The sequence below is a fragment of the Ricinus communis genome, chromosome 4 (assembly GCF_019578655.1).
Source record: "Ricinus communis isolate WT05 ecotype wild-type chromosome 4, ASM1957865v1, whole genome shotgun sequence".
Taxonomy (NCBI): Eukaryota; Viridiplantae; Streptophyta; class Magnoliopsida; order Malpighiales; family Euphorbiaceae; genus Ricinus; species Ricinus communis.
In genome coordinates this window covers 15,994,726-16,017,986 of record NC_063259.1, presented here as the reverse complement: position 1 = coordinate 16,017,986, position 23,261 = coordinate 15,994,726, and the positions used below count along the sequence as shown (strand labels likewise).

Here is a 23,261-nt window from a genome sequence, read left to right as displayed (position 1 = left end):
ATTAGTGTGAAAGTCCAATCAACCAACCAAATAAGTGGCTAGTCATTTTGATAATGGTTTTGATAATGGTTGGACCTAAGTTCATATTTATTAACTGGGTTCTAATACTTTCTTATTCGTATTTATTAAAACATAAAATTAGGTATGATCTAATACTTTCTCATTCATATTTATTAAAATATAAAGTTAGGTGTGTGTTTCGATAAATTATGAATTATGACTTGTTTGGTTAGACATTAATTGATATTTTATATTATTAAATGACTAATAAACCAAAAAATAAAAATTAATTAATACTACAAATTTAGATCTATTATAAAATAGATGAATCAATATATTATTATTTTTTTATCATGTCTCATCCCTTAAATTTATATTATATTATTATAAAAAATTATTTTATTTTAATTTCAATTTTTACAATTTACTGTATTTTATATTTCTTTTTACTACAACGCTAAATTTATTTTTAAAGAATATGTTAATACTTTTATAAGAAAAATACTACATATTAAAATAATAGAAGTTTTAATCAATATAATTAAGAGTAAATATAAGAAAAAAATAATTTTATGTTTCCAAAAGAATAAAAATAATTTTAATATTTTTTTTTCCAAACATTGTTAGTATGGTTTAAATTTATAAAATATATTGTAGCTCATGTGTTGTAAATTGTAAGTTCATCACATGTATATTCGAGATTTATAAGTTATTGTCTGAAAAATCATAAATTAAAAATAAATTCATATGTTAAAAACAAGTTCACTAGTAAAAATTAATGAATATGCACTTCACATTTAATAAATCTTACACTAATAATAAATGAATATACAATTTATAAGTAATGAGCCTAAAATTTATGTTTAATGGACCTAGCACTAATAATATATGAATATACAATTTATAAGTAATGAACCTAAAATTTATGTTTAATGAACCTACACTAATAACAAATGAATATACCCTTTATTACTAATAAATAACAGATTGATATGTTAAGAACCTATTCATATAAAAGTTAATGAATATACACTTTATATTTAATGAACTTTATACTAATAACATATAAATATACAATTTATAAGTAATGAAGTTAAAATTTATGTTTAATTAATTTGACACTAATAACAAATGAATATATATTTTATAAGTGATGAATCTAAAGTTCATGTTTAATGAACTTGACACTAATAATAAATGAATATGCATTTTCTAAGTAATGAAAAATAATAGGTTCATTATCTACAAACTACAAGTTCATTAAATGTACACTTGAGGTTCATTTAATATAATACAATATTAATATTTATAAAAAAAGTCATTTAGTCTTAATTAGCTATTTGTTTCCTATAATTAAGCTTCTTAAATGCTTTCTTAATATAAATAAAATACTAAAAAACCATTAATTAGTATAAAATGAAGAGAGTAATTATTAATAAAAAATTCAATAAGAAAATAATTAATATTTAATAAAAATAAAAATAATTAAAATTTAATTAATAAAATTATTAATTTACCAAATATCAAATATAAATATAATTAATTAGTTTGTAACATGACTATTTTATTATTCAAAAGACTATATAAAGAAGAAAAAAAAGTTATATGTAATTAAAAAAACAACCGAATAAAGCCTTGAAAAATAAAAGTTATGCATGTATAAGATTACCTAGATTCACATGTTGTGTGAGCCTAGGTCCATGATATAATTTACCTACATCGAGTATATAAAACAATATGAAAGAGTTTATAATGTAAAAGGCCAAATCCATTAACTTGATTTAAGTCACGCTAATAGTTAGATCCAAATTAAAATTGATTGTTATTGACCCATTCATACTTCTCTCATTTCTAATTTTAGGACTCATGAATTTCTACATAGTATCAGAGCCTGATAATGGGTAGGGCTGTAAATGAACTAAAAGTCTTGCGAACTATTCGAAGCTCTGATCGATAAAAAGTTCGTTTGAAGTTGTTCGTTAAGCTCAATTTCAAGCTCGATAATCTTATTGAGCCGAGCTCGAGCTTGATAGAGTTTGGTTTGTTGCTTGCGAACCTGCTTCTTTACTGGCTCGTGAATAGGCTCGTGAGCTCGAGCTCGAGCTCAGTTTGTTTGTAAAGCTCGCGAATAGGTTCACAATCTAACTCGTTTGTAAAGTTCGTGAAACATGCTCGTTTATAAAATCAACAAGCAGACTCGTGAGCAAGCTCATTTATAAGCTCGAGCTCGAATTCAAATAATAATAATAATAATAATAAAATAATAATAATATAACTACAACATTTAAATGTAGCTACTACTATTAGTAAGAATTATAACAAAAATAATAAAAATAAATAAATATATTCTATAACAATTTAATAAAATGAGTATTTTTCAAATTAGATAAAATAAAGTTGACTCATTAATATATTTTTTATTTTACTTATAAATTATTGTGTATTATAAACTTTAATTATATTTTTACGACGGTAAAAATATTCTAAATGCATCCTCTAATTATACTAATTTAATAAAAAAATATTTATTATTGAAACCTTAATTAGTATATAATAGGTCATGACTAATCAAGCACTAGCGTAGAAAGAAAAAGTTATACATTGTGTCTAAATGAATATAGTCGTGGTATTGTCATTATTGCGAAACCTTATATATATCTTTATCTTAACACAAAGTATTTTCTTTTTAATATCATGCTCTTCAATTCTTAGAAATCTCATATTTGTCTAACTCGAATTTTGGAGTCAGTAGAGTGGAGTGTCGGTATTGAATCATACGGTTTCTTTGAGAGAATCTTAATTTAATTAAAATTTTGGATTGAATTTACGTTTATATTTATAAATGGTATTCAAATTGAAAACTAAGCTAAAATAAATCAAGAATATAATTTATATAAGTTTATTATGAAAAACTTATAGCTACTTTATTATATCACACTTCGACTAGTTTATATTTTAAAATTTATTTTAAATTTTATAAATATTATCATTAAAAAGTAAGTGCCACTAGAAAATGAAATAGTATGATTGGTTTATATGCTTTTTTAAGTTAACACATACTTGTGATATGTTTAGTATGGTCTTTTTGCAATTTTTATCCATCGATGGTCTTTACTTTCATTATTCATGTTGTTTTACTAATACTTTTTCTTTTGCATGTTTTGCTATATTTTTAGAAGCTGATTTTGATTATTTTTATTGTGAATTTAATTTTTTTTTATTTGCTACATTTTATACTTTCATCATTTTTTGCTATATTTTTAGATGTTGCTATTGATTAACTTAATTAAAAAAATGCTTAACGAGTTCGAATTCGAGTTTTTCTCATTATATAACTACTTAATGAATCAAATTTGAACAGAGCTTGAGCTATCCATCGAACCGAGCTCAAGCTATTCATGAGCCTAATTATTTTCAAACTAGTTGAGTTTGAGCTCCATAATAAAGCTCGAATCGAGTTTGAGTAGAGCTCGAGCCTCTGCCAGAATTAATCAAACCAAGCTTGAACTTGTTGATATCTGGCTTGACTCGGTTCTGGGACCCATTTAACTTGTGGATTATATAATTCAGGATCTTGGATTTATATTGGCTTTTGAGCTAGCTCGATCTATATAATATTACCAAGTGCAAATTGCAAAGCAACGACTGGAGTGGGAGAGTCAGAGTCGAGAAGAGGATTCCTCACTTCTTTCTCTCATTCAAAACCGTGCATGAGATTTTCATCTCGCGCGGCTCCTAAGTGATAAAAGAAAGAAGATGAGTTCTTCTTTCTTTTTTGATTACTTTCCTCGCGTATGTATAAGACCGAATCCATTCGATTTCTAAAAAGGATTACTAATCCTTAACTTTTCGAGGAATCCGGATATATAAAAAAAATCTAAAAGAGTTTGTAATGTAAAAAAGTTAAATCCATTAACTTAGACTTAAATCATACTAATGATTAGGTCCAAGAATTTGATTGTTGTTGATATATTCAGACTCGCTTTCATGCAGCAAATTTATCTTTGAAGCAGTTGAATACCTTTTGGAACACTAGCTTTGCTTTATAAACGAGTTGCTAAAAAATGGAATAAATGCCAATTTGCCATTCAAAGTCTTCATATAGTGTCAATTTACTCCTTTTTCTCTTCTAATCTTTTTGTCTAACATAATACAAAATTAATACTTTTTACTTCAATTAAACCTAGTTTCAGATTTTGTTATATTTATAGACACACACATATATATATATACTAATTTTTTCCTCACGAATGTTGCATATGAATTATAATATTTTGACTCATATTCACATACTATAAATTAGAATAATTTTAAATAAAAATAAATATGGTAATATATTTTAATAAATTAATATTATTATTTTGAAAATATCATTTTGTAACTAATTTTTTTAAGTTACAATGTTTATTATTTTGATTTTAATTTTTAATTTGTATTTATCTTCACTTTATTATTTTATATAAAATAATTATTTATCTCCAAAAATATTGTAATAAAATAAAAAAATATGTTACTTTCTATATTAATATATTTACATCCATATGTTTCTCTTGTAATTGTTTAAATACATTTATATAATTATAATATCATATAATTTACAATTATTCTTATTTACCACAATCAAATTAATTAAAAGTTATAAAGATAAATTTAATTATTTATATATTAAGGAATAATACATTTAAAATAAATTAGTTGGTTGATTGAAACATAAAAATATAATCAATTAAGATGTAGCACTCATATTTATTATTACCATGCAAAGCTTATAATTATTAAAAATTAGAAACATTAATTGTCTCTTTTAGTTTAACAATTTTTCTATTTTCAATTAGTAACATTCTCATTTTTTTTATTGAAAAAATAAATTAAGAAAACTTAAAATTCTAGCATTGAAATTGTATTACTAGATCAAATGAAATTCCAATCCACGTATAAATTAATAGTGGACTTTATTTTTGTAATGAAGAAAGTAGTTTTTATTTATTTATGTGCATTGCATGTGAATATTAAGTATTTGACTCGTTGTCACTTAAAAAATAGAAAATTATATATATTTTAAATTTATCATCATATTCATTTTTAATGTTAAGACAATATAAAAATCTTTACACTATAGTAAATTAATCTACAAATAAATATATTTATACCTCAAAATGTTACACTAATTATATCTATAGTTAGTAATAAAAAAATTTAATATATTATTACAAAAGATAAGATTCACAAATATAGTAAAAATATATTAATTTAAAATCAAAGACTTCCAATATTATAAAATATTTTATACCATCTTGAAATCACAAATTTCAGGTAAACTTTATTATTTTTAATAATTGATATATTCAAAATGTTTAATTCTTTTAAAATTTCATAGTTACAATTTATTAAATGATTGAATGTGCAATGATAGTTTATACATATTTTGTTAAAAACTTTTAAAAATAAAAATTATAATATTGGTATGTATTATTTATTTTTAAGAAAAAGATTTTATTAAACATTAATATTCTAATATATAACAACATCTTTTTATGAGTTTTTCTTTCATTAAACTTTTTTTTTTAATATTAATAGCGCCATATTAATATCTATTAATGTACATTAAATCTTAATTTATCACCTTTTCTTTCAATTTCTTTTATTGTCATCATATTTAATTATTTGATATATCTTTCATAAAATTAGTTATCATTATTACTATAAGATAAAGTTAAATATATCAATTTTCAATAAGATTAATTTTAGTTAATGATATCAATATTAATCTAATCAATTCTTTTCAACTTTGTCATCATTATCTTCTTTTATATTTTAATTTATTTCTTCATTAAAATTCAAAGAAATGTTCACCTTTTATAGAAATTGTAAGAGGATGTTAATGTGGTGATTTATTTTAGATTTTTCATATTAATTATAAATATGTGGAGAATTAATTGGTTAGCGAATTCAAAATTGAGAAAAATTATTACATATCTTCGAAAATAAAGAGATGGACTTGTATTTTTAACATTATTACAAAAGAGTCCTGGTACTTTAATCTATACTCACTAAAGAAATTATAAATTCAATTAAAAATATCATTTTATCTTTTTTATCACTCCTATTTTTAGCCAGTTTATTTTTATCATGTTGAAAGTGATTTCTTTTCAAAATTTTACTTTATGTAAATATAATAATATTATGATTTGAATATTTTTGTACATAACTCTAACCTACTTAATTATATATATATTTCGTGTTTTATTTAGAAATCTATTTTTTGACAGATACAATGTACTTAAATGATATTTGTGATTGTTATAAAATCATTTAGTATAAAATAAATACACATATATTTAATTATTAAAATAATTTAATAATATAATTAAAATTAAAAAATTAAAAAACATGTTTATTATCTAATTACACAAATCACAAAATTACTATATAATAATAGTTGCTATTGATTGAATACATCTAATATGCATGTCTAGATATTTATTAGCTTAATTTGATTGTCTTATGAGATAATGATGACTTATTAGTTGCTAGTTTAGTGCATCCAACATTCATGCAGAATACACATAAACTACTAAAAGAAATAATTAAAATTCTAGTTTTGTGTATTAAACTAATAGGATAAATTTACAACTAATATATTAATAAAATTATATTAGCTTAACATAATTAAATAATCATATTGATTATTAGTTTAGCATGTCAAAGTTATAAAATCTAAAATTTCATCTACATCAACTATATATGTAGTATTTTATTACTAGTTTAGTATAATAATATATTTTTATGAAAAAAGTAATTTTTTTTTAATTTTTTAGTATCCTATTTCTATAAAAATTATCTTTATATTATTACTATTTTATATTGTTTGGTTCTTTTCTCAATGTTGAGCCGCACCTTAGCATGTAAGTCACGCACTAAATTTGTCTTTTCTTTCCATCAAAATCAACACGCTTATCAAGTGGTAAATGAGATAAATATAAGGAGTAAGTGGATTAAAACTATATACAATTTCACAGGGTGAGAATTTAGCGGCTGAATGGACACTTCTATTGTATGCAAATTCAACATATGGCAAACAATCTTTCCATATTTTAAGATTCTTTTGAATAATGGCACGCAACAAAGTAGATAAGGTTCTATTTACTACTTTTGTTGACCATCAGTTTATGGGTGACAAGTCGTAGAAAATAAAAGTTTAGTACTTAATTTACACCATAAGGTCTTCTAAAAGTAAGTCAAGAACTTTGCATCCCTATCACTCACAATAGTTATAGACATGCCATGTATGTGCACAATTTCTTTAAAGAACAAATCAGCTATATGTGATGCATAATTGGTTTTATGACATGGTAAGAAATGTGCCATCTTAGAAAACCTATCAACAAACACATTTATAGAATTATTACACCTTCTTGTAGGCGAACTTAATACAAAGTCCATAGAAATATCAACCCAAGGTTCAATAGGGATAGGCAAAGGAGTACACAAACTATGAGGCTTACCTTTAGACTTAGCTTTTTTACATGTAACATATCTTTTACAAATATGCATAACATCATGTTTCATATTAGGCTAAAAGAAGTGTTCAATTAAAACATTATAAGTCTTAGCTATCCCAAAATGCCCTATTAACCCGCCTCCATAAACTTCTTTCATAAGCAACTCAAGCAAAAAAGAATTAGGCACACATAGTTTATTTTCTTTAAATAGAAATCCATCATATGCCTATAGAACTTTCCAAAAGCTACTTTCTCACAAGCATTGAACACATTACTAAAATCAACATCATCAACATATAAATCTTTAATGTATTCAAATCCCAACAATTTTGCATTTAGAGTAAAAAGTAGTGCATACTTGCGTGATAAAGCATATGCAACCACGTTTTCCTTCCCTTGCTTGTACTTGATCACATAAGAAAACATTTTGATGAATTCAACCCACTTAGCATGCCGTCTATTTAACTTGTGTTGCCCCTTAAGATGCTTCAAAGATTCATGATCTGTATGAATTACAAACTTTTTGGGCCACAAATAATATTGCCAAGTCTCTGAGGGGTGCACTAAAGCATAAAGCTCTTTGTCATATATGGGGTAATTCAATGCTGCCCCATTAAACTTTTTGCTAAAGAAAGCGATTGGCCTCTTTTCCTGCATAAGAACAGCTCCAATACCTAGTCCTGAAGCATCACATTCAATCTCAAAATCTTTTGTAAAGTTAGGTAAATCAAGAATAGGTGAGGAAGACAACTTATCCTTAATCAAATGAAAAGTCTTTTCTTGCTCATCACCCCACTTAAACCAACACTTTGCTTAATAACTTTAGTGAAAGGGGCGGCTAGTGTACTAAAATCTTTAACAAATCTCCTAAAGAAACTAGCCAAACCATGGAAACTCCTCACATCCCCAATTCCCTTAGGCGTCTGCCATTCCTTGATGGCTTTCACCTTTTCCTCATCAACCTCAATAACCTAGCACTAACATATAACCAAGAAACACAAGTTTATCTGTGCAAAAGGTACACTTTTTGAGATTGACATAGAGCTTTTTGGCTCTTAAAACATGCAAAACAAGTTGCAAATATTCAACATGTTCATGCAAAGTGCGACTATAAACCAAAATAAAAGTGCGCAAAACATGATTCATATAAGTCTCTTGAATATATTAGGTGCATTAGTTAATTCAAAAGACATAACTAACCATTCATATAATCCATATTTTATTTTGAATGTCATTTTCCATTCATCCCCTTCCCTCATGCGGATTTGATAATATTCACTCTTTAAGTCTATCTTAGAAAACATACAAGATCCATGCAATTCATCTAACATATCATCTAATACAGGAATGGGATGTCTATACTTTACAGTGATATTGTTGATAGCTCGGTAATCAACATACAAACATACAAGATCCATCCTTCTTAGGTACTAGCAAGATAGGAACCACACATGGACTCATGTTCCCCTCACGTGCCCGTTGGTCATCAATTCCTCATCTTGCTTTTGAAGTTCCTTCTTCTCCTTCGGATTGCTCCTATAGGCTGGTCTATTTGGAATTAAAGCTTTAGGTATAAAGTCAATTTGGTGCTCAATTCTCCTAATAGGTGGTAAACCATTAGGCACATCTTCAGGAAATACATCACCAAATTCATGTCACAAGGAAAGAATAGCACTAGCTAGGGAAGAATCAAGATCGTTAGTGCTTAAAAAGGCCTCCTTATACAAAGTACAATCATAGACTAATTTTAATCAAAAGCCCTCTTAATCTCACTCTCTCTCACATAAAAGCTCACTTTTCTCGCTTTAGTTTCACTTATATGTATACACTCTTTCTTTTCACTCTTGGCCAAACCTGCCTTTTCACTCACACTCTCTTTTTTTATTTTTAAACTTTAAGTCTTCTCACTTTCTTCACTCTTGATTATTTTCTTTTTTTCACTCTTTTTCATGCACATTTGATCATCATCCACCAGTTTAGGTGTCAAAGGAACAAGAGTAATATGTCTTTTATTCATTATAAAAAAATAATGATTAGTGTATCCATCATGAACTACTCTCCTATCATATTGCCAAGGAAGCCCTAAAAGAAAATGACCCGCATGCATAGGTATGACATCATATAACACCTCTTCCTTATAACGCCCAATAGAAAAAGACATTAGAACTTGTTTAGTCACCTTAATCTCCCCATAATCATTTAGCCATTGCAATTTGTAAAGTCTAGGATGTGCTAAAGTAGATAAGCCAAGCTTTTCAACTAACTCAATGCTAGTAACATTTGTAGAACTCCCCTCATTAATAATCATACTACATACTTTTTTATTTACATGGCATCTAGTATGAAAATATTATCACGTTGTACCTCATCTACTTTGGCATGTGCACTCAAGGCTCTTTATGCGACCAACACCTCTCCATTTGTGGGCATCTCAATATCACTTGAATCCTCAAGTGGCGGCATATCTTCCTCTTCCTCACTCTGGATCTCCACTCCACCATCATCTTTCAAGATCAATGCTTTTTTATTAGGACATTGAGAAGCTATGTGTCCTAACCCTAAGCATCGAAAGCATTTGATGTCCCTTGTTCTTGAATTAGGTGTCTCGGCCTTGTTGGGAGTTTTTATAGTGAACTCTTTGAATCCTTTAGCTTCTCATATCTTGGTCTTTCTTTGACTTCTTCCTTCTTATAATTCGGTTTCCCTGTGGATGTAGAAGCCGAATTGAATCTGTTGGAGTTGCTTTGATTCTTAAGTTGCCTCTCCACTTTAATGGCCATATGTATCATATCTTCAAGTTCCACATAATGGTGCAATTCAATCACATCAGCAATATTTCAGTTTAAACCATGCAAGAATCGAGCCACAGTAGCCTCTCTATCCTCTTCCACATTAGCCTTTATTATGGCTATTTCCATCTCTTTATGGTAGTCCTCCATACTCTTAGATCCCTCCACAAGACTTTGTAATTTCTTATATAATTCTCTATAATAGTGAGAAGGAATAAACCTCTTTTTCATGACCCTCTTCATCTCCTCCCATATGGAAATCGGTCCTTCACCATTCTGTGGCCTTGAAAGCTGATGTGTGCTAAGTCAAGCAAGACTATGACCTAAAGCAGTGTACCTATCAGTAGAGTATAGCTAACGGCGAGTACCAAGTATCGTATTCCCCAAAGAACGTATGAACCTAAATCTACTTTCTCTGTTATCTAATCACAAAAAAAATGGTGTTAATGAATAATTCCTAAATTAACTAACAGCTACTCTAATTGTTGTCGAACTACGTATACTAGGGAATGATTAATTCAAGTAAAGGAATAACGCTTTGAAAATTCTTGTCTCTAAGGAATGGAAACTAAGGGTGGAATTGATTGATTGAATCCAATTTCCGTAGGAAAATCTCTACACAATTAATGCCTTTCTCAATAACACTAACATCTTAACTTAGATTAATTAGGTTGAAATCTCTTCCTAACTCTAATTACCCAAATTAGCATTATGTACCATTTAACACTATTGAGAGTTGTTAATTCTCAATCCGCTAGAACGAACACCCTATCTCTAGGCGAATTCAATTCTAGGTTGCAAAGGACAATCCAAACCTAAACGTCTTTCTCAAGATCATTCAAATTTCAAAAATCATTCAACAAGATATGAAGAACAAATCAATAAATACTTCCATTACAAATCAATATTTACAAGCAATACATTCAATTCAAAATTGAAGTACAAAAATCCCTAGATAATGAACCCCAATGGGTTAATAAGTTTAGCTAATCATGTTCATAATCACAACCAATAAGAATTCAATCACAAAAAATGAGTAAAGGTAGAGGAACCCGAATACACCCTTGGATGAGAGTAAATAGCTCCAATTCCTCGTACCCAATTTGGATCGATTCTTGTTCCTCTTACTCGGATTGAAACCAATCGATAATCCTCGCTAATCTTTGATCTTCGAAGAGAATCCAAGTGAAACCTTGATCCAAGTCTCATTTTCTCTTAGTTTCAACTCAGAAAACCCTTAGATAGAGAAAAAGATGAGTTTTGGACGTTCTAACCCTAGCTGCCTCCCTTTTTCTCTTTTCTTTCTTTTTAAATGAATTTGACCAGCTGCCATGAACATGGCCGTGTTTATGCACGTGTTCCCAACATGTTCTGGTATTGATGCCCGTGTTACTCTTGGATGAGAGTAAATAGCTCCAATTCCTCGTACCCAATTTGGATCGATTCTTGTTCCTCTTACTCGGATTGAAACCAATCGATAATCCTCGCCAATCTTTGATCTTCGAAGAGAATCCAAGTGAAACCTTGATCCAAGTCTCATTTTCTCTTAGTTTCAACTCAGAAAACCCTTAGATAGAGAAAAAGATGAGTTTTGGACGTTCTAACCCTAGCTGCCTCCCTTTTTCTCTTTTCTTTCTTTTTAAATGAATTTGACCAGCTGCCATGAACATGGCCGTGTTTATGCACGTGTTCCCAACATGTTCTGGTGTTGATGCCCGTGTTACTCTGTGTGGCCGTGCTCCTTAAAAACTTCTTTTTTTTTTTTTTTATGTTTGATGCATCCAACACGGCCGTGTTGCTAGCCGTGTAGGGAACACGGCCAGTGTTGAATCCAACACGGTCGTGTTAACCTTCCTCATGAAATACTTAGCTTGTTTCAGCAACTTTGACGACCAATTATGCTCCATTTCTTCCCTTTATCATATTTTGACTTCTTTTGGACCTAATGCATACAAACAGACACATAGGGTGAGTGTTGGGACCAATTCACATCCAAATGTACATAAAGTTAATCTTAAAAATCCCATTTAGATGTACGTATTTTACGCACATCAAAAGCACAAGTTGGTCCCACTAAACCACGTCATAATCAGTGAACTCAACCGTAGCTAGCTTCAACTTCTTCTCTTTGGAATAATCATGGCAATCAAATACTAGCTCAACCTTCATGTCCCATTCAAAATAAATCTCAGGATCATTCTTGCCTTGAAACGAAGAGATTTTTCATTTTGATATTCCCCAAGTTTCTATCTTGCCTTCTAGGTCCTCTTTTATCTCGTCCTCCATAACCTCTCCTAAATCTGTCATAATTCAAGTTGGAACCTCGCTCCTCCTCTTTGTAATTATCCTCATAGTAATCATCATGATCTATATGCCTTGTCCTCCTCTGATTGCTGTTGAAGCACCTAGGCTGCCCTTTTTGAGAATTGGACTGCACTCGCTCAAGTCTTTCATCCATGTTGTCAATACCTTAAATTTAGGTGTTTTAAGGTCCCTTGAAACTACTCTCCTATCATATGGAGTTTAAGACCCATCTCTCGCGGCTCATCATCCGAGATCCCTTTATCCTTGCTTTGGGACATGTTTCAAATTTACAAAACAAAGATTAAAACAAAACTTCACCCACTCCCTTGCGTGTTTACACTGAAAAATAGTTAAAACACTCGTATTTGATAAAATTTGGCTCTTTCTTTCTTTTGTGCTCAATATTCTTGCCTTTTACCAATCTTAATCCTCACTTTTAGTTCTTTAAATTCAAAAAAATTCTCTGGTCATGTCCCCTTTTCATGAGTTTATTTCTATTGGGCAATGCAAGATATGGCTCACATCACAAATTGGCATTGAGAAAATAAAAAGAGTATTTTTGCAAAAGTTTTAACATAAAAAAAAAAAGAAGGAAACTATTGTTACGTTTTTTTGTGTGAGGTAAAAATATAATAATTATTGTAAAAAAGTCGTAAAATATTCGATTCTAAATAAGTTATACGTTAATAAATGAATTGTTTGAGACCCATCCTCTTTATATTCAATCCACACTCACCTGTACCGATGCACTCACATGTATAAGGTCCATCTACTAGTCTTGGAGAGTTTGGCTTTGCATGATGCTATGGTTTGAACTATGGAGTTGGATTGGAAACATGTTTCTTTTCTTCTTCCTTTTTTTTTTTTTTTTTTTTTTTTTGTGAAGGAGATACATTGGAAGTTAATCAGATAGCTTATCAACACACGTCAATCCTGTCTTATCTTTGGCCATATATTTGATATTCTATCTGATTCCTCTCCTATCAAGTTTTCCTTTACTCTTTATTCTAAATGAAAAAAGGGTTTCCTTTGCTCCGCGTGATTGTAATATTTTGGCTCATATAATTTGTATTTTTCACCCTCTTTTAATCTATTTCATCTATCTCGATTAAAAAAAGATGATCCAAGTTGATTACTATAAAAATCAAAAATTTATTATTATTATTATTATTATTATTATTATTATAAAAGGTTATTTTCATAATTGTTCGCATTTGCTCCACCATTTTAATTACACTTGATAAATATGGTGAATATATATGAGCTCGAATTGATGTTACCGTTTGAGATTATTGTCTGTCTTTTTTTCTTTTTCATTATTAGTTTCGGTTTAAATATAAGATTCTTTACATATTTTTTATTAGATTACAGAACTTTTATATATTTAACGATAGTACATTTTTATATACTTTTTCAAAACTACAGTCTTTTAAATATAAAAAATCAAACTATAAGGACCATTTTTATGCTTCCTTAAATATAATTTTATTAATCTAATAGAACAATATATATATATATATATATATATATATATTAACTTATTCTTCAAACAGTTTAATAGTTTTAGGCAAAATGTAAAAAACACTTTATTAAATTTTTGACTAAATCTCAATTAAGCTTTTAAATTTTAAGTTGAAACAATTAATTCCTTAAACTACATAATACAGAATAATTAAGCTCTTTTATGCAACTCCATCATTGATATAGTTAACTATTTTGACAAAAGATATGGATGGGGAGCCCACTAGAAAATACTCAATCAAGAAATATTGCTATGAAAGTTGAAACTAGATCGATGACAACTCTAAGAGCTTTTTAAAAGAATTACCTTAGCATTTACTTTTTCTCGCTAGCAGAAGGAAGAGCTTAAGACGATCGAAAGGAACTCGCCTTACACTGGATAGGCTTAAGACTTAGAATACTCTCTAAATTTTTGAATAAATATCAATTAAGCCCTTAAACTATAATTTAGAACAATTAAATCTTTAAACTAAATATATGAAACAATTAAACCTCTTTATATAACTCCTATGGATAATTATTTTTATTAATGACGACACAAATAAAATAAAAAGCAATAGCATAAAGACACCTAGATTATAAATTCTATTTTTTTATATTTCTAAAAAATTATATAAAATAAAAAAATAATTCAAAAATTAAAATAATTATTTCTAAAAAGAAGAAGATAAAATCGATATGTAGAAAATGAAAGAGTTAAGATAAAACCTAGGTGTGAAAAATGAAAGGATTTTATCTTTTTTCTTTTATTGAAATAATAGTCTTTTAGTTTAAAGGCTTAATTATTTCATCTTATAGTTTAAGTGTTTAATTGAGATTCAATCAAAAGTTTAAGGGATTATTCATACCTTTTATCAAAATAGTTAACGCAAAAAGTAACAGAGTCGCATAGAGAGGCTTAATTGTTCCATATTATTTAGTTTAAGGATTTAATTATTCTGGCTTAAAATTTAAAGGCTTAATTGAGATTTGATTAAAAGTTTGAAGATTCTATCTGTACCTTTTCCCATAGTTTTAAAAGTTCAAAGTTTTAAATTAAATTAAATTAAATTAACTAAAACTTTAAGGGCTAAATTGCACATTTGGTACAAGTATAAGGTCCTTCAGATATTCAGTGGGAGGGAACGTTGTTGCTTCTTGTTTTGCTAGAAACATTGGAGTTCAAAAGAAAACAAAAGGATGATTTCTTTAGACAGGATGCTAATTTCATCTTTCTTTAGCAAATCCACTTAGCATTTGAGCCAGTTAACAAGAGGAACACCACATTCGTGTTCAAAGTAACTAATCCAGATTTGTATGTGTTAGTGAAGTTGTTATTCATGAACTTCTGTATGATTCTTACTTATAACAGGGGGAAAGAAAGGGTCGATCTTCTGGGGTTTCTCTTGTTAAATGAGCTGTCTAATGGCCTTTGAGAAAGATTTAACTCTTTGTTTCTGTTGCAATCTAACATCACTTGGGACATATTGAAATGCAGAAAATCTGGATATTATGCTTCTGCATCAAAAGACATTAATAAGCTTGCAGCTGTCTTCTAGATGACAAGAGCTTGAGTTTCTCATGAATATACCCTGTTTTTCTTGGTCTTTTACAAAGTTTGGGTGCTTTTTATTTTTTGAATTTTTGCACTTTTTCAGCAACATCTCCAAGCGACTCGATCTGCACTTGGTGAAAAATCAGACACTGGGGCACTTGTAAGAACTGCCTCAACATTTCGCAATTTTTTTTCGAGAGATTCAAATGCTCAATTTCCAGCTGAGTCTAGAAGGTATCATCTGTATGTATCTTATGCATGCCCCTGGGCCTCAAGGTGTCTTGCGTACTTGAAGATTAAAGGACTCGAGTAGGCTATCAGTTTCACGGTAAATTTATGATTGAATTTTGTATATTCCAGTCCATATTGTAATGCTAAAAGTTACTCTTATTTTTTTAACTGTGTAGCCTACCAAATCTGTATGGGGAAGAACGAAGGACAATTTGGAACATATGGGATGGGTTTTTCTTGCTTCAGAGACCGAGGAACCAGGAGCTGAGCCTGATCCTTTGAATGGAGCAAAAAGTACAAGAGAACTTTATGAGCTTGCAAGTGCTAATTATGTTGGAAAGTACACAGTTCCTGTATGTTTCATACTTGCATACAGTTTCCTTTTTCACTCTCTATTTTGGTTTTATTTCTTGAGTTGATATGTTGTATTTTTTTCTTCTTAGGATAGCTGCTGTGGGATAAGCAGCTCAAGACAATTGTTAATAATGTGTTGAGGAACTAAATCAAGACCCAGTCAGCAAGAACCAACAGTCAAAGGCCTCAATTCTTATCATCACAGGCCACAAATCAGGGAAAAGGAGCAACCTTTCTTCCTTAAGGAAGAAAGGTCACTTCCACCTCTCCCAAGCTAGAAAGGAACGTTGGAATGGAACACATATGGTAATAGGACCGTTATAATTACAAACTTGTATGTAACATAATACTCACACTGATGTAATCTCAAAATACTAATGTATATCATCATAGATCAATAAAAACAACATTTTACAGTTTCTATATAGTATCAGAGTAGGCTTGATCCTGTCATCCCCTACCAATCCAAACCAACCACCAACATAAAAACAATCTCTTTCGCCATGTCTCACAGTGATATCACAAAATTAACCAACACTGTGCTAAAAGAAATCAAAATTATTTTGAATGGTTGAGATTAGTCTACATCATCCTAAGTGGCAGGAAGAAATTAGGGTTCATCACAGGGACCCGAAGCAGACCTCAACCACCCAATCCAAGACAACCAACAAAAGAAGGAATGGAGGCAATTGAGGAGTGGCAGACGACAAACCATTTGGTCAAGTCGCTGCTCACTAATACTATGAAGCCTCAGATAACAAGGCTGTGCATGCTATTGGAATCCTCACAGGCAATATGGAATAAAATGAAAGGCCTCTATGACCATGAGCAGAATTATGCCACATTTTTTATCTAAAGCATGAATTAGCACAGATTAAGCAAGGAACTCGAACAAGCACAAGCTACGCAACAGAAATTTTGACCAGATGGGAGGAACTACAAAGTTACCTTCCACTGACAATCGACCCAGAAGAGTCGAGAAAAAGAGCACAGCAAGATCTGGTATATACTTACCTGGGCGGGTCGGATACAAGCTATGAGGCCCTTCGATCTCAAATACTTCTGTTAAGCCACCTTTCCTCAATAAACGTCGTCATAGCTACCATCCAACAGGAGGAAACTAGATGAGCTACCATGAGCGTGACTAGCAGCTTCGACAACATAGAAACCAAGGCCTACATCGCCCACCCTTCGCACCCTCACGAGACGACTCGAGCGAGAGGAGCGCTCGCGAGCGTCGAGAGGTGCGACCACTGCAGAAGGCAGGGGCACGCTTAGGAATGCTGCTGGCACCTCCATCTCAGTCTACGGCCAGGTCTCGACAGGGGCGAGAGAGGCAGAAGCAAGAGACGAGAGAAAGAGGAGAAAAAAAGATTTGGCGGCCTTGGTGTCGCTAACCCTAAGGGTTATGAGGGAATGATGGAGTCGAGTCGTGAGAGTAACGGGTTGGTGTCTTTTAACTTACACCGAACTGACTCAAGCGATTCGACCCGACCCGGAATCAGTGACCCGACCCGACCCAGCTCCTCTGACCCGGATCTGACTCACTCTGCTCAGCACACCTGACCCGGATCCGACCCGACAGAACAATCTCAACTTAGAGAATTAATTTCTCAACTTCAGTTAATTGTTCAGCTCCAGCAAGTGGGTCAGGTTCAGTTTCTAAAAGTTATATAAAATCATTAAATACTTCTCAAAATTGGAGCATTGACTCCGGGGCAACGGATCACATGACATGAGATGCAACAAAATTGTAAAATTTTGTTCCTACCCATTCTCAACATGTGATCGTTGCCAACGGAAATCAATCTAAAATCTTTGGTTTTGGCTCTTCTCAGTTATTGCATAAAAATATTCCTGATATTCTTCTCTTACCTGATTTTACATCTAATTTATTATCTGTTGGTAAGTTCACTAAGACTCTCAATTATAATGTTATATTCTCACCCTTTGAAGTGCTATTTTAGGATCGCATTACAGGGAAGATGATTGGTGAGGGTCGCTTTGAACGTGGCCTATTTTATCTCACAAATTCTTCCAACCAGTGTTTTGCCTCGACCAACCCTGTTAATCAAGAAATGTTGCTTCATCGACGGTTTGGACATCCGTTCGATAGAGTCTTAAATTAGCTATTTTGTTTAAAAATGAACTCTAGTTGTTGTGATATTTGCAAATTTGCTAAACACACTATATTACCTTTTCCTGTATCTTCTACTATATCTAAAAATATGTTTGATTTGATTCACTCCGATATTTGGGGACCTGCCCCTGTCACTTCATACAATTACTTTCGTTATTTTTTCACGTTTATTGATGATCACTCACGTACTACTTGGGTTTATTTGCTCAGAGGAAAAAATGAAGTTTTTACCTGCTTCCAAATTTTTTTAATTTTATTCAAAATCAGTATAACGCCAAAATTAAAATTTTCCGTTCAGATAATGTACTGAATACGTAAACAACAACTTTTTGGATTTTTTCTCCACACATGAAATTTTATATCAAACCACCTGCATTTATACTCCTGAACAAAAAGGGGTTTCTGAATGAAAAAATCGCCACATTTTTTAAGTCACTAGATCACTCCTTTTTTCAAAATAATATTCCCCATATTTTTTGGTCTAACGCCCTCCTAACCACTGCCTATCTCATCAACCGCTTACCCAGCCCTAGACTCAAAAATCTCAGTCCGCTAGAAATTCTCAAAGGCCGGAAAATAGAATTAGGACACATTCGTGTTTTTGATTGCATAGCTTTTGTCCACATTAGGCATCACCATAAATTCGACAGAAGTTCTGTCAAAATTGTGTTCCTAGGATACTCCTCTGAAAAAAAGGGGTATAAATGTTATGACCCTTCCAGCCATAAGTCCTATATATCTCGAGATGTGTCATTTGATGAAAGCTCCCCGTACTTTACTTCTCCCAATCATGGACCCTCTACTTTATTATTTTTGGATAACCCTTCCTTTTTTGACAGCATAATCCAGGACATTCCATCTAACAGAGAGCAAATCTCTGAGGCTACCACCGAGGCAACTTCCTTCGGGGGAGACAATCTCACTACCGAGGCAACTCTTTTAGAGGGAGAAAATGAGCCACAAGGAGAAGCAATTGCCTTATAAAGATCATCTCGGCTAATCAGACCTCCTACTAGGCTAAGGGACTATGTGTCCCATAAGGTATCGTATCCAATCCAACACTTCATTAGTTACACTTCAGTATCAAAACAATACAAGGCATATTTAGGAAAACTCACAACACACACTGAGCCCTCCTCCTTCTATGAAGTTAACACTAATCCCAATTAGTGTAAAGCCATGAAGGAAGAACTTCAGGATTTAGAAAAGAATGACACATGGGACATTATCACTTTGCCTCAAAACAAAAAAGCTGTGGGGTGTAAATGGATATATAAGATTAAGTATAAATGTGATGGTACCATTGAACGATATAAGGCTAGGTTAGTCGCAAAAGGATTCACTCAGACCTATGGGGTAGACTATCAGGAAACTTTTGCTCCTGTAGCCAAAATGAGTACTGTTCGCATATTGTTATCTGTTGCAATTAATTCAGGTTGGAGTTTGTTTCAAATGGACGTAAAGAATGCCTTTCTCCAAGGATCGCTAGACGAAGAAGTCTATATGACTCTTCCTCCAGGTCACAAGTCTTCTTCAGATCATTCCTTGGTATGTAAGTTAAAAAAGGCTATCTATAGCAATTCCCAAGAGCATGGTATGCCAAGCTAAGTCATTTTTTGTTAAAAATCAATTTTCATAAATGTGTTTCGGATTCTTCTATATTTGTAAAACACACTCACACATCCACTATTATTATTCTTGTTTATGTCGATGACATTATCATAACTGGTAATAATAATGAGAAAATTGAAAAGGTGAAGCTAAAACTAAAACGAGAATTTGATATCAAAGATTTAGGTCAACTATCATACTTTTTGGGGATAGAAATAGCCAAATCACATAAAGGCTTATTTCTGTCTCAAAGAAAATATGTTCTTGACCTATTAAAAGAAACATGAAAAATAGGAGTAAAACCAATAAATACCCCAATGGAGACTAAAACCAAACTAAATTTAGAAGATGGGGAACCTCTAGACAACATAGGAAGTTATCAGCGTCTAGTAGGAAAACTAATATATCTAACTGTTACTAGACTCGATATTGCCTATGCTGTAAGTATGGTAAGCCAATTTATGCATTCTCCCTGCACCTGTCATATGGACGCCATCGATAGAATCCTCAGATATCTCAAAGGCACTCCAGGTCAAGGTATATGGATGAAAAATAATAATGATGCTAATACTATAGTTGGTTTCTCTAATGCAATTGGGCTGGAAGCTGTGACAGAAAATTGACTTCTGGGTTCTGCATCTTCGTGGGAGGAAACTTAGTAGCATGGAAAAGCAAAAAGCAAACCGTAATTGCGAGATCGAGTGCAGAAGCAGAATATAGAGCAATGGCGTCAACAGCCAGCGAGCTCATCTGGATCAAACAAGTGCTTACCGACATGAAAATAGAATGCAAAAACCCAATGAAAATGTACTGTGATAATCAAGCAGCTAGGCACATTGCATCGAATCCTGTCTTTCGCGAACGAACCAAACATATTGAAGTGATTGCCACTTCATAAGAGAAAAAGTCCAGTCTGGGGAAATTGAAACTCCATTCATCAAAAGCCATGAGCAACTGGCAGATATCTTTACAAACGCCCTAGATAAATCAAATCATCAAAGCCTCCTTAGCAAGATGGGTTTTATCAACTTGTTTGAACCCACCTTGAGCGGGAGTGAGGGGGAGTGTTGAGGAACTAAATCAAGAACAGTCAGCAAGGACCAACAATCAAGGACTGTTAGCAAGAACCAACAGTCTTTGACTGTTGGTCAAGGCCTCAGTTCTGATCATCACAGGCCACAAATCAGGGAAAAGGAGCAACCTTTCTTCCCTAAGGAAGAAAGGTCACTTCCACCTCTCCCAAGCTAGAAAGGAATGTTGGAATGGAACACACATAGTAATAGGATCGTTATAATCACAAGCTTGTATATAACAGAATACTCACACTCATGTAATCTCAGAATACTAATGTATATCATCATATATCAATAAAAACAACATTTTACAGTTTCTACATAATGAGAGTTCAGAAATCATCCGTATGTTTAATTCTGAATTTAATGATGTAGCTGAGAATCCAGGTCTGGATTTATATCCTCCCCACTTGCGTGCTCATATTGACGAAACCAATGAATGGATATACAATGGAATAAACAATGGCGTTTATAGATGTGGTCTTGCAAAAAGCAAGAGGCTTATGAGGAGGTAAGCTTTGTTCTTTTATGTTCGGCATGATTAGGCCAAGTATTATTTTAACAGAGGTGGTTTGTTAATAGTTCAAATTCTATTTGGTCCAATTTTTGCAGGCTACAAAACAGTTGTTTGAAGCTCTTGATAAATGCGAGGAGATACTTGGAAAGCAACGTTATATATGTGGAAACACTTTGTCTGAATCCGATATCCGGTTGTTTGTCACCCTTGTAAGATTTGATGAGGTATTACATGTTCTCACATAAAGAGGAGCTTAGATCTTTTTTTTTTTTTCTGATATGATTGTCTCATCACGCCCACTGAACACTGCCCATTCCAACCCAGTCTTCTCTTCAAAAGATTTTGTAGAAAATATAGTTGGAATCATTGCACAGATTCCTCCAGGAAAGCATTTTTCCAGTGCTAAAACTGAGCACCCATTTGGGGTTGGGAAAAGAAGTGATGTTATAGTAATTGCTCGAGCTTAGCATGTTATAGTATAAAGGTCACACCTACAGGATGCTGCATCTTTACTTTGTTTGGCTTTATTCACATGCGGCTGTAATCTTGACTTCTGAACTTATTTCCTATACCGATTTTGTTTATGGATGACAGAAAGATGCCTCGCCTGGACTTTAAGGTTCCAGATAGCTTCCAGAAGTGGTAAGTTTTTGTATGTGTCCACTTAGCAGCTCAAAAAAGTGCATGAATGTATCGACTACCAAACCATTGACCTGCTGTTTTTTTTAGGCATTCGTATTCTTCAGAAATCATCTCTTATTGCTTGCTCTATCATGAGACTTGTGGTGACTGTTTTTAGCTTTTTCTATTCTAAAGCAGTTTTTCTTTCAAGTCAAAGCAACTCTCCCCGTTGGAAACAGGAATGTAGTTTTCTTTTATGGCAAATGAGGGCATGATGACATCTCTGAAACTAGAGTGAAAGGGATGCCAACTATGCTTTGGGACAGTTATCCCTGACATGTTTTTGACAGGGAACTTGGATAAAACAGAATTGGGAAATTTGGTTTCAGACAAGTAGAACCCTTTATTGAGCTTTCTAAATACTAATGTCAGGCTCTTATATTCATTTTCGAATCGAATGTGCATGTATCTTATGAATCTCATTTTGATCTTTCTACAGGTTTATGCCATTTACTTCAAGTGCAGCAAAAGGCTTCTAAGAGAGTACCCAAATCTGTTAAATTATACCAAATATATTTTCCAAGTTCCTGGTATGAGTAGCATTGTAAACATGCAACATATTAAGCGCCATTTTTATCTAACTCATGTTTCAATAAATCCATTTGGAATCATTCCTCTCGGCCCGTAAATCGACTTTTCGTCGGGCCATGACAGAGAGAAGTCTGCTAAGTAAAAATGGTATATGCATCTGCACTCAGAATGGCAATTAATCTGCTTGGAGGAGATTATGTAACCTTGATAGTAAGTCATGTATAAGGAACAAAATTAAGTCATCATGTTTATGTTCTTGATAGTGTATGTCTAGCAACAGATATGGACTATTATGTTTCTCTAAAATAAGCTTAGGGGTGACTTGGATTGAGACATTTTAAATAAAAAATTCTATAAAATTCATTGATTTAACTTAAATTCATTATTTGACAAGCAAAAAAAATCTAAATCTATAAATTTTAAAAAATTTATCATCCTTCAAAATCTCTTATTTCTTGGGGTTTTAATTTTTC

The 23,261-nt window shown here is 31.6% G+C and overlaps 1 pseudogene; it reads left to right on the top strand.

Annotated features, from left to right (window-relative positions):
• The first annotated feature begins 16,024 nt into the window (after window positions 1–16,024).
• Window positions 16,025–22,930, top strand: LOC8274797 (annotated as a pseudogene).
• The last annotated feature ends 331 nt before the right edge of the window (window positions 22,931–23,261 follow it).